The 13,826-nt window shown below is 42.4% G+C and overlaps 1 protein-coding gene across 3 annotated transcripts in view; it reads right to left on the bottom strand.

Annotated features, from left to right (window-relative positions):
* Positions 1–13,826, bottom strand: part of qki2 (QKI, KH domain containing, RNA binding 2) — a 58,072-nt gene that overhangs the window by 43,338 nt on the left and 908 nt on the right. The window lies entirely within an intron of this gene.

Below are 13,826 nucleotides of genomic sequence, written 5' to 3'. Positions count from 1 at the left end.
TTGCAGTGTGAACGTAGCGTAAGGCTACGTTCACACTGCAGGCTGAAGTGACTCAAATCCGATCTTTTCGCCCATATGTGACCTGTATCCGATCTTTTATTGACAATATGAACGACACAGATCCGATTTTTTCAAATCCGACCCAGGCCGTTTGGATATGTGGTCCTAATTCCGATCCCTATCCGCTCTTTTCATATGCGACTTCAGTCTGAACCGCCAGGTCGCATTCATCCGACTTGCACGTCATCAACAAGCCACAAACGTCACTATTCTGCGCTGAAGTAGGCGGCGGGTCTCTCAAAAAAAAGTTACAACAACATGGCGCATGACATCAATGCGAGGGACGCTTCGGGCTGTGAAGGTTCTGAATCTTCTCAATGGAAGGACGCAGAGGTTAGGGAGCTGATTTCCATTTGGGGGGATGCAGCTATTCAAGCTAGATTGGATGGGTCATACCGCAACCGGGCGGTTTTACTTCCGTAAACACTGGCCATGCTCACTGCGTGTGACGTCGTCATATCCTGCAATGCGCATGTGGAACTCTTTTAGGTCGCTTTTCGTTCATACTGAGGATCACATACAAGTCGCATATATTTGTTAATGTGAACGACCTCACAAAAAAAATCGGATTTCACAAAAAAATCGGAATTGAGCATTAAGCCTTGCAATGTGAACGTAGCGTAAGATGCACACTGCACTTTTCAATGTGTTCCAGACAGTGTGTTGTTCCTGCAAATATGTTGTAACTTGCGCTTGTACAGTTACAATAAAATGGCATGGATAATTTGAATTACATTGTTTTGACTCAGTTTGTCCCATGAATTATCACTATCATCTGATGTACATACAACTCGGATTTTAAGATGCATAATGCATTTTACATTTTTCAGTGAACTATGTAGAATATCACAATATATCGCAAAATTTTGATATCGCAATATCGTATCGTATCGTGACTCAAGTATCGTGATGCGTATCGTATCGTGAGGTCCTTGGCAATACCCACCCCTAGTGACCGGCATGACTAATGTACAGAAACGCAATGCCTACACACACTGGGTCACTGTATGACGTGCAAGTGCGCTTATCCTTAAACACCTGGGGTAAAATATAATTGCCACATCCACCTGAGCTATTATTACAGCACCTTCAGCGGCACTAAAACCAAACATTACAGACTGCTGATCAGCACTACAAAGCCTGCCTACTGCACACCATCCACACTACTGCAATCCATCATTTTAGAACGACGGGAGCGACGGGACAGACGGATCTCAATTACAGTGTGTATATGTTTACTGCCATCCGAGTCCACCAGCTCAATGCTCCATCATAATACACTGGCTCTGGTATGCCATCATGTAATGACCACATCATTAAGGCATAAGCCATAAATATCACCTCCTAAATCCGGAGTGACGTTTGGCGCTTTAAAAAAAATACAGTCACTGCTGAACACTTTAATTACTTTAATCTTATAATAAGACATTGTAATTGTGTGCAAAAATACATGCTCCCACATTTTGTACTTTTACATAAAATAAGGTGCTGCTACAATAGTATCCACAATGTCTAACCTTTTACAATATATTTAAAATATTTGTCCAACTTCACAAAGTTTACAAGGCAGCCATAGGCTAAAGGTTAGAGGAGGAGGTCTGGGACCAAAAGGTCACCGGTTTGATTCCCTGGACCAGCAGGTAAAAATGTGTGGGATGTGAATTTCTCCTCCCTCTACATAGCCATGAGCAAGGGCTAAATGCAGAGAAAGAATTTGACTGTGCTGTAATGTATATGACAAATAAAGGCCCAGAAGCCCTGACCTTAAAAAAAAAATTTTTTTTTTTTTAAAAGGGAGTTGAGTTAATACTTCATGAACATATTTGTTTCAATGTACGGGACCCTGTTGGGGCTCTCATAACTTGGACAGTGTGTGAATGTCATTTGAGCAATAATGAATACCTTCCATTATTTAAGGTAGTCTGAAATAAAATGCAGCAATCAGTATGTATTGTCCAAGGAGACAATAGACTGAATCTGCTCATCTATGTAACTATATAAATTAGTTTCAGTTTTGAACATAGTCAAAAGGTGACAGAACTAATAGCTGGAGAAAAACATTTTATACAAAAAATTAAAACAGCTCTAAATTTTTTATATAAAATCACGCTTATTTATTCTTTATTGAATAAAATATTTATAAAGAGGGGCGGCACGGTGGTGTAGTGGTTAGCACTGTCGCCTCACAGCAAGAAGGTCCTGGGTTCGAGCCCCGGGGCCGGCGAGGGCCTTTCTGTGTGGAGTTTGCATGTTCTCCCCGTGTCCGCGTGGGTTTCCTCCGGGTGCTCCGGTTTCCCCCACAGTCCAAAGACATGCAGGTTAGGTTACCTGGTGACTCTAAATTGACCGTAGGTGTGAATGTGAGTGTGAATGGTTGTCTGTGTCTATGTGTCAGCCTTGTGATGACCTGGCGACTTGTCCAGGGTGTACCCCGCCTTTCGCCCGTAGTCAGCTGGGATAGGCTCCAGCTTGCCTGCGACCCTGTAGAAGGATAAAGCGGCTAGAGATAATGAGATGAGATATTTATAAAGAAATATGCACGTTTTAGCTGTCCATTACCATAGTCCAAAGGACTGGAAGACCGACATCTCATCTGGCAGAAAGGTGGACATGATTTAATGCCAGATGTCAGACAGTTTCCACGGTTGTTTGGAGAAAGAAAAAAAAAAATTTCCACTTCCAGATAGGCCTCTCAATCTTCATGACTATGAGGCATTTTAGGGAAAGATAAAAGGGTCACTCTGTTTCACACCATCCTACACTGTGCATGGAGAGATGAAGAGAAAGAAAAGAGCAAGCCTGAGAAATTGGCAGAGGAATGTGATATAGCGTCCATATGGTTTAAAAAAAATAAAAATTCTTCATGACTACTGCCGATGTCAAATTCTTGTTATATTGATGCAGTTGCCCTCAGAAACTGTGGCACAAGCCTCCATGGCACTGTCCGGTCAGACAGGGTGAGAGCATCACCCTGAAGCCAAGCCCTCAGGTGTCTCTCTCCCCCTCTTTTTTTTTTTTTTTTTTTTTTTTAAATGCGAGCATATGCACAGCCAAATAAATAAATAAATAAATAAATAAATAAATTTAAGTGATCAATAAATAAATAAATTAATTTCAAAGACATGGGTGAGGTTAACATGGGGACGGCCTTAAGGCCTCTGCATGCTCTTGCGACAAGGCTTTCGCAGATAGCTTTTCGCAGACAGTTGTAATTTATCGTTGAGCGGGGAGTAATAGGCGTGCGCGATGTTATTCACCGCCACAACGCAAGGGGGCGCGAAGTCACGAAATCGCTAGGAGTAGTTGGTGGGTGTGGTTAGTGGAGTGTTTATCCTCCGGTTACTTATAATGACTAGAACTGGAGTCGTATAGATGTACGTACTTCCTCGATCAACCGCTCTTCGTGCTGCTCCATCTTCGCTCGTGTTTTTAAAAATGGCGGTCGTGAAAACAAACCAAACCGGGAAAGTAGAGAAGCGGAAGTGCGTGTACAGCGGATGTAGAGTGGACCAATCAGAGCCCTCTTGTCTGCGACGCTGTCTGCGAGGCTTCTGCGGTGGTCACAATTTTTGGGAGGTGCGCGCAGAGCGTCTGCGACGCCATCTGCGAGGACTGGGTTGTCAGCATAAATTGGCCTTTAGGCCGAGGTGCCCTTGAGCGAGGCACCTGACCCCCGGCTGCTCCCCGGGGGCTGTTAGCATGGCTGCCCACTGCTCTGGGTAGATGCGTGTGCTCATTATTCACGTGTGCGCGTGCACGTGTGTGTGTTCACTGCTTCAGATGGGTTAAATGCAGAGAGGAATTTCACAAATGTACGTGTGATGAATAAAGTAGTTGTTCTTAAATCTCACACTGATGTGTGGTAATTTTAGGCTGAAGCTTTACTCTTCTGGAATTAGAAGAGGAAAAGGGGAAAAAAAAGGACATCCAAAGCTAAAAACATCATGCTCATGAGATTTTAATGATTATAGATAGGTGTACTCAAGTATGGATATAATGAGTCTTGTGGCTAGACAAGAAAGGGGCCTTGCTAAGGAAAGGTAAAATTTATTATGCAAAAGACTCTGGAGGAATAAAAGAGCAGGCCTCAAACAGGGAAACAATCTGGGTACTTTTCTACTGCCAAGAAAGAGCTTGCTCTTGACTCTCACACTTAGGAAGCCACCACACCCACGCTAGGACCCAACCAGAAAACAATCCTGGTTGTTGGTTTTCCCCCTCAATTCCATCAATGACCAAGACAACAACAACTTACAACATAAAACATGTTTCTGATTACTTCTTCTAAGAAAACACTCATCAGATTTGTAAAAGAAACCAGAATCTCCCGTGTATTTTTTGTCTGTCTCTCATTTCACCAAACTGTGTATTTTGCCATTTCGTGTCTTGCATTCATGAGATGTGCATGCTGATACTAGCAAGCTGTGATCAGTGTGTGTGAGCAAGTCATTGGGCCTCTGACCATCAAGAAGACCATATGTAATGTGATTGGGAGCAGTGGAGGTGTAAACAACCCTGTGATTGGATGACAGGTATCCCCTTTGCGCAGAGTAGCTATTGGGCAGATAATGTGGAACAGCAAGCTTCTGGCAGACGTTTAGCAGGATGGCATTTAGTTGGAAAGCTAAATGTACACAGCCAAGCATGGCTTTCTTTGTGGAAAAACTGGCATGATGTGATCAAAAGAGACTAGCCTACAGAGTGGTTGATCAGCAGTGGAATCTCATTAAAGAGATCAGTCATGAGAGAAGAAGCCTGTATTTGTTACACGCACACTCGAGCACAAACTTAAGCACACAGTGAAATGTCTCCTCTGCATTTAGCCCATCTGAAGCAGTGAACACACACACACACACACACGCGTGAGCGATGAGCACACACACATTCCCAGAGCAGTGGGCAGCTATGCTACAGCACCCAGGAAGCAGTTGGGGGTTAGGTGCCTCGCTCAAGGGCACTTCAGCCCAACCTCAGGCCATGGCTGCCCCATGTTAACCTAACCGCGTGTCTTTGGACTGTGGGGAAAACCGGAGCACCTGGAGGAAACCCACGCAGACACAGGGAGAACATGCAAACTCCACACAAAAAGGCCCTCGTTAGCCACTGGGCTCGAACCCAGAACGTTCTTGCTGTAACAACAGAGAAGGTTTCATGGCCTCTGGTTTACATGCCACCGACTAGTTAAACTGAATAGTGATATTGGCTCAGTTTAAGAAAATCAACCAGATTTATGAGCAACTATAATAATAGTCCAGTGCGAGGTTTACCCAAGCTGCTGCTTCTTCAATTTAGTCTCTACTGTACAGTCCTGACAAACACATGGTGATGTAATACCAGCACAAATGGTTTCAAAAAGGTAATTCCATCTCCTAGAGTTTGGAAATCAAAAACATTCAAGGCGGTTAAAAGTGGCTGAGTTTTTTTCCCTATAAGATAAGTTTTAGATTTATCTTCAGTAACCATGTTAGACCTGGGCTGCATCGCTTGTGCGTGGCAGTTGTGTAATGTCTTGATTTTTCATTTCAGCATCAATGTTAATAGTTTAGAACAGTCACACGGCTTGCATGAGATGCATGTCTTGAGCACGTCTCAAGCATTGCTGCAATGACGCGTCATCTAGAGTTCCGGCATGGCACACCTATTTTTAATGCATGAAAAATGGAAGTGGTACTCAGCAAAAATAGACAGTGAAAGATCTGTTGTCATTCATATACATACATACATACCACACACACACTTATTTTTCCAACAATTGCATGTTTCTTACCCTTTGCCTGTCTAAATAAATATAAAAGGATAATGAAATGAAATCAGGCAGCACGGTGGTGTAGTGGTTAGCGCTGTCGTCTCACAGCAAGAAGGTCCGGGTTCGAGCCCCATGGCCAGCGAGGGCCTTTCTGTGCGGAGTTTGCATGTTCTCCCCGTGTCCGCGTGGGTTTCCTCCGGGTGCTCCGGTTTCCCCCACAGTCCAAAGACATGCAGGTTAGGTTAACTGGTGACTCTAAATTGACCGTAGGTGTGAATGTGAGTGTGAATGGTTGTCTGTGTCTATGTGTCAGCCCTGTGATGACCTGGCGACTTGTCCAGGGTGTACCCCGCCTTTCGCCCGTAGTCAGCTGGGATAGGCTCCAGCTTGCCTGCGACCCTGTAGAAGGATAAAGCGGCTACAGATAATGAGATGAGATGAAATGAAATCAAACACTCATTGACTGAATTTGCATTTGACATTGGCAATGTAGAAGGACAGGGCTGGCAGCATCAGCACTGCAGAAGCAATGTTTGTGGCGTGGACAAACGCATACGAGCCACAGTGGTCTGGCGACGTAGCCGTTACGCACGCACAATGCAGCCGCTGTGGCTCAGGCCTTATCCTGGTCAATGTTGTGCTGGATCCAGAGCCAATCCCGGGAACGCTGGGCATGAGGTGGGGGAAAAAAAAAAAAAAAAAAAAAAACCACCTGGATTCCAGTTTCCAGACCAGGGCTCGACATTAAGGACTCCCCGATTGCCCGGGGCAAGTGAAACATGCATTCGGGCAAGTGGGATATGTCCCCGACATGCCCGACCTGGCAAGTTGGAATGAGCATATATTACGAACTAGCACCACAAAACTTAGGCTTTTTGATCTTTTATTTCAGTTCCTAAAAGCGTCCCTTACTACGTATCCGCTATTATGTCTTGGCTGTTTTCTTAGTCTCGGTTTCGTTTACTGCTTTGCAAGTTATTTTATATCCCCCGCTGTTGTAGTATGGTACACATACTGTTTATAGACCCCTTGTGTATGACGTCACGCATCACATGATAATTACAGCTGGGGTCAGACAGACACCGTCTTTCATGCAAGCAAGGCTTAATCTGTCTTCAGTACAGTTAATTTTTGCGCCGTTTTTGCTTGTTCAAACAGAGAAATAGATAAAAGGCATTACCGTCTCCCCGCTATCAAGAAAAATGTTAACAAATAGAAGCAAATGCTTCAAGAACAACAAGGAAATGAGTGGTTAAAGACTACGAGGAGAGGAGCTCAACCTGAAAACTCCAGAGAAATTCACGATTGTATTTAAAATGTATTTTACAAAAGCAAAGTCAGAAGTGAGGATGGAAGAGTTTGCTTAAAAAAAAAATTATAAAAATTGTTATTGTCCGTTACAAGCAAAAGTAAAAAGTAACCAATGACCAAACTTAATAATAAACTTAATCAATAACCAAACTTCAACTCAATGTGTGATCATTTTATGTTGCAATTCACAACTATTCTATGGTTTTCCTTAAAAATAAATAAATAAATGAAAAGTAGTATTCGCAAAATAGGGGGCAAGTCATAATATTGGGGGGCAAGTGGAAATTAACCCCCACTTGACCCCCAGGGCAAGCGGGTTTAAAAGTTAATGTTGAGCCCTAAAGACAGTCACACACTGGCCCAATTTAGCATCGTCAATCCACATACAGTGGTGCTTGAAAGTTTGTGAACCCTTTAGAATTTTCTATATTTCTGCATAAATATGACCTAAAACATCATCAGATTTTCACACAAGTCCTAAAAGTAGATAAAGAGAACCCAGTTAAACAAATGAGACAAAAATATTATACTTGGTCATTTATTTATTGAGGAAAATGATCCAATATTACATATCTGTGAGTGGCAAAAGTATGTGAACTTCTCAGATTACCAGTTAATTTGAAGGTGAAATTAGAGTCAGGTGTTTTCAATCAATGGGATGACAATCAGGTGTGAGTGGGCACCCTGTTTTATTTAAAAGAACAGGGATCCATCAAAGTCTGATTTTCACAAAACACGTTGTGGAAGTGTATCATGGCACAAACAAAGGAGATTTCTGAGGACCTCAGAAAAAGCATTGCTGATGCTCGTCAGGCTGGAAAAGGTTACATAACCATCTATAAACAGTTTGGACGCCACCAATCCACAGTCAGACAGATTGTGTACAAATGGAGGAAATTCAAGATGATTGCTATCCTCCCCAGGAGTGGTCGACCAACAAAGATCACTCCAAGAGTAAGGCGTGTAATAGTCGGCGAGGTCACAAAGGACCCCAGGGTAACTTCTAAGCAACTGAAGGCCTCTCTCACATTAACATTAGCCAATGTTCATGAGTCCACCATCAGGAGAACACTGAACAACAATGGTGTGCATGGCAAGGCTGCAAGGAGAAAGCCACTGCTCTCCAAAAAGAACATTGCTGCTCATCTGCAGTTTGCTAAAGATCACGTGGACAAGCCAGAAGGCTATTGGAAAAATGTTTTGTGGATGGATGAGACCAAAATAGAACTTTTTAGTTTGAATAAGAAGCGTTATGTTAGGAGAAAGGAAAACACTGCATTCCAGCATAAGAACCTTATCCCATCTGTGAAACATGGTGGTGGTAGTATCATGGTTTGGGCCTGTTTTGCTGCATCTGGGCCAGGACGGCCTTCCATCATTGATGGAACAATGAATTCTGAATTATACCAGCAAATTCTAAAGGAAAATGTCAGGACATCTGTCCATGAACTGAATCTCAAGAGAAGGTGGGTCATGCAGCAAGACAACAACCCTAAGCACACAAGTTGTTCTACCAAAGAATGGTTAAAGAAGAATAAAGTTAATGTTTTGGGATGGCCAAGTCAAAGTCCTGACCTTAATCTAATCAAAATGTTGTGGAAGGACCTGAAGTGAGCAGTTCATATGAGGAAACCCACCAACATCCCAGAGTTGAAGCTGTTCTGTACAGAGGAACGGGCTAAAATTCCTCCAAGCCGGTGTGCAGGACTGATCAACAGTTACCGCAAACGTTTAATTGCAGTTATTGCTGCACAAGGGGGTCACACCAGATACTGAAAGCAAAGGTTCACATACTTTTGCCACTCACAGATATGTAATATTGGATCATTTTCCTCAATAAATAAATGACCAAGTATATTATTTTTGTCTCATTTGTTTAACTGGGTTCTCTTTATCTACTTTTAGGACTTGTGTGAAAATCTGATGTTTTAGGTCATATTTATGCAGAAATATAGAACATTCTAAAGGGTTCACAAACTTTCAAGCACCACTGTACCAGCCATAATAGGAAACTGGAAACTCCTGAGGAAACCCTTGCAGACAGAGTAAGAACATGTAAGATCCCAGACAGTCAGTAAACCAAGTTTTGGTTCAAACCAGGGACAGTAGAGCTGAGAGAGAGCAACGCTACCCACGGCAACAGTACCTGCTGCGCCACTGTGCCACCCACAGACTTCAGTTCTGAGGTAATATTGTCCTTTTGAATGCTTAAGTCACCAGGCAACATCCTAAAAGTGTTCATGTCACACTTGATGTAATTGGTCCTTAAACAACAGGTTACAGCTCCTTAATTACAGCAGTGTCAGGCGCACAGAAGGCTCCCTCTGAACACATATATTTAGTGACGTTTCACCCTGACTGCACCTCCTTCACAGGCTTCTCCACACTCTCGTGTGTGCGTGTGTAACACAACCTAGCTAGAAAGTAATGCCTTAATGAAATTGAAATCAAAAGGGCATTCATGTCACATGTGCTCACCAACTAAAAGGTCAAAAAATGTCTCTCTGAGTAAATGAAGGTCACTGTAACACAGTCCCACGCTTTTTCCTGGAATTCACTCTTATGCAGCATTCTATCGCGCTACCGGTCCCAATGCCATCTTCAGGATGTCCAATAGTAATGACATACTGAAAGATGGGGTCAGTCACAACTGTGTATCTATCCTTTGGGTGCACAATGGGACAACAGTGAAATACAAACACCAACTGCAGCATGCTGAAGCACAAAGTACATGAGGACAACCAAAGGTCAAACACAAAAGAAACAAGCTCACATGCCACTGTGTGTATGCGACAGCATTCAGAAAAACACACATGGCTTACAGCTTTAAATAATTGCAATATACAGTGGAGTGCTTTCTGTTGACTTCAAATCAATATAATCTAGCCTAGCACTAGGCGTACACTAGCCTACACATTGACAGTTGCTTTCGAAGCAGCACATATATTTGAGACAGCTAAGACTACTAAAATAATATGGTACATTTGTAAACTCACCCAGACACTCTGAACTATAATTAGAGAGCTTCTTTTAGACTCAAGCAAAGTGCATGACGACAAAGACTTTTCACAATATATTTGTACAATTTTTTTTTTTTAATTTAAAAGTTTACCAGTCTCATGCACTGCAGATATAGCCTACATTGCTGTACCTTCACCTTTACTTTGCATTAACTGCTACTCAATTACTAGTAAACATATAAACAGATCTGTTCACTTGTGTGTATCTGTATACATCTATCAATGCTGTAGAAGACTAATGAGTTCTAATCCTGCTAACCGGTACCATCCAGAAGAGGACAGGTTCCCTTTTGAGTCCGATTCCTCTCAAGGTTTCTTCCTCATGTCACTTCAGGGAGTTTTGCTGGTCACTAATCTCTTGCTTGCTCATTAGGGATCCAAATCTACATCAAGCTTTCTGTAAAGATGCTTTCTGACATTGACAAAAGTGCTACGCAAAGAATAGTAAACAGTGTAGTAACTTGCACTAAAGTATCGTCTTACATTAAGAACTGTTACAGAGGAAGCATAATGGAGTAAAATTTATATCCCTCGTGTCCTGTAATGGCAATCAAGCACGCATATCTACCTGAACCAGCCGAGGAGCAGTCTTTTTTTCTTTTTGGCCCAACATCTCCATTGTTAAACTATAATCACTAGGCTTGTATTTAGAAGGAAATTAATGCGTGTGCTGGAAGTGATGCATGGACTAAAATCTGGGACTTATAACTAATGTTTCTTGCATCCTGAAAAGACAGATACCAACTGACATCCAGGACAAGGTGACCTCACTTCACAAGAATATTCTTTAAAAAAAAAAGAGAAGTGTGAAAGAGTCAGTCAATCAAAACATTGCCAGTGTGTCTCACTAACCAGTACACTGATGGCATCCAAGCCATGAAGGCTTGAAAAAGATATCCTCACATCCTAGGTACAATTTCACACATGTTCAAGTCAACAGAATTGGTTACTTAGCAACATGCTCTCAAGTCATTTCAATCAATCCAGATGTTAACTATCAAGATCATGTACCACTGTTAGTAAGCTCTGGTTGTCTCGAATCTACAGACTGCCTGAAACCTTCCATGAATCAGACATTAATGAGCCAGGTTTTTGAGGCACAGGTTCAACACCACTCTGGGTCCTTTCCCAGATTTTGTTACTCAATGCCTTAATTAAGATAATTTAATAAACTACATAAAAGCAGTGTGTGTGTGTTCCTATTAGAGAAAAATCAGGGTAATGTAGATCATACTGCACAAGACCTTCCCCCCCCCACTCTCTTTTGCCCTGCAGTTCTGTCTGCTAAGGGTTGTGAGCACACGGAAACAAGACTTGAAGATGGGGAAGTGAAAACAAAAGCTGAGTAAAAAAAAAAAAGTTATTTCTGATCCAAGCCACTTTGAGAGAACTAACCAGTGTAGTAGAGCACAATATGTGAAATGACACACAGCCAAAGTCACTGTGCATATCAAGCAGCCTGGCTGAATAGCCTCCAACCCTTAGAGCCAATAGTGAAAACATAAATCTGCCAAAGTCGCCTTCTCTCCCGGCAAGCATGCATAGATACTCTTGCTAATTCATCAGATTCAGCAATGAAGTGAGAAGGAACTCCACCATAGCTAACCAAACTTAACATATGAAAGATAACTTGCTAGTTTTAGTCAGTCAGTCAATTATAACCCGTTTACTGTTTTGAAGCCGAATTAATGAAACGATCCAAATTTGTGGTACAGAATGACTGGGTGATCTACTCAAGCAACAATTTTATTACACGCTCACCATTTGGCACTAATCAAAAAAGTGTCGCAAGCCAACTCTCAAAGTGAAGCAGGGTGGTCTGTTTTGCCTAATGATTTTTTAAAAAATGATGCAAGTCAGTGAAGAATGCACAAGGGTGGCATTGCTGTTTGGAAATCAACACACCACTTGTGCGCATGTGCAACAATGGTTAACGGGGGCTCCGACCAGTTGAAAGAGGTGGAGCCTGTGGGGCCCCTCGCATCAGCCCTAAAACTAATGTAATGAAAATAACCATACAATTAGGCTAAACTATTCCTCATATTACACACATATAGCCTGTAACCTGCCTCAGAACGTACTTGTTTGCCTTTGCAATCCAAAACCAAACACGTTGTGGCAAAATGTTTTTGATTTGAAACAGCCACAAGCCATGAAGTATAGTCCAGGATTTATTTATTTTTATTATATATATATATATATATATATATATATATATATTTTTTTTTTTTAGTGATGTTACTGCATGTCAATGATGTCTGCTTAAATTGATGAGCCACTGCAATGGCTGTAATGACTAATGCTAACCACTTACACTTAAAACATACATCTCATCGTTCATTAACACACTGAACTCAGGGACCGCACATCTCACTTTACCTCGCTCATTTGCACTATTCCATACTACCTCATCTTAACAGCTGCTAGTTTGTTTATACTGCTTATTTCATGTTTACCTGCAATACCTCAAGTGCCCTTGACTGTTTATTTGAACCAATTTGTGTGTGTGTGTGTGTGTGTGTGTGTGTGTGTGTGTATATATATATATATATGTATAGATGAGTGTTTAGTCTACGTCTAGTTCATATCTAGAGTGCTTACATGGTTTATATTGTTTGTTTGTTCAATTATTCTATTTTTATTTATTGCATTGCCTGTTTGCACCGTGGTTCAGAGAGGACTGAAATTTCATCTGTGCTGTATGTCGAGCATGTATAGCATATTTGACAATAAAGTTGACTTAAGTGGTTAGCACGGTCACCTCACAGCAAGAAGGTTCTGGGTTCAAACCCAGTGGCCAGAAAGGGGCTTTCTGCATGGAGTTTGCATGTTCTCCCTGTGTCTGCGTGGGTTTCCGCTGGGTGCTCCGGTTTCCCCCACAGTCCAAAGACATGAGGTTAGGTTAATATGGGACGGCCTTGAGCGAGGTACCTAACTCCTAACTGCTCCCCGGGCACTGTTAGCATGGCTGCCCACTGCTCTGGGTATGCGTGTGTGCTCACTGCTCACGTGTGTGTTCACTGCTTTAGATGGATTAAATGCAGAGAGGAAATTTCACAAGTGTGTGATGAATAAAAGTTGTGCTTTCTTTCTTAAGTGGCCGTTTCAAATCAACAACATTTTGCCACAACGTGTTTGGTTTTGGATTGCAGAGGCAAACAAGTGCATTCTGAGGCAGGTTACAGGCTATATGTGTGTAATATGAGGAATAGTTCAGCCTAATTGTATGGTTATTTTCATTACAGTAGTTTTAGGGCTGATGCGAGGGGCCCCACAGGCTCCACCCCTTTCAACCGGCCTTTGAACTGGCCGGAGCCCCCTGCTGACCATTGTCGCGCATGCGCACAAGTGGTGTGTTGATTTCCAAACAGCAACGCCGCCCTCGCGCATTCTTCACCGACTTATATCGTTTTTTTAATCACTGGGCAAAACAGAGCACCCTGCTTCACTTCAGCCTTCTGACTCAAACAGCAGGGTTTTATTCGCCTAGTATTGATTTCCAAGTTGGTTTGGTTACCCAGTGAACACATGGTGTTTCTTAAATAAGAAATAAAGTTTAAAGCAGTGCCACATTTGGGGTGTTGCCGCTTGTGATCCGCATCCAGCAGCACGGCGCCTTTCCCACGCGCAGACTCCTCACTAACAACTCGTGGAGATTTTTATTCCCAAAACAAAACCAAAAAACCGGA

This window comes from Neoarius graeffei, chromosome 14, assembly GCF_027579695.1.
Source record: "Neoarius graeffei isolate fNeoGra1 chromosome 14, fNeoGra1.pri, whole genome shotgun sequence".
NCBI classification, from domain to species: domain Eukaryota; kingdom Metazoa; phylum Chordata; class Actinopteri; order Siluriformes; family Ariidae; genus Neoarius; species Neoarius graeffei.
The sequence above is the reverse complement of the archived record's forward strand: the minus strand, read 5'-3'. Positions and strand labels throughout refer to the sequence as shown.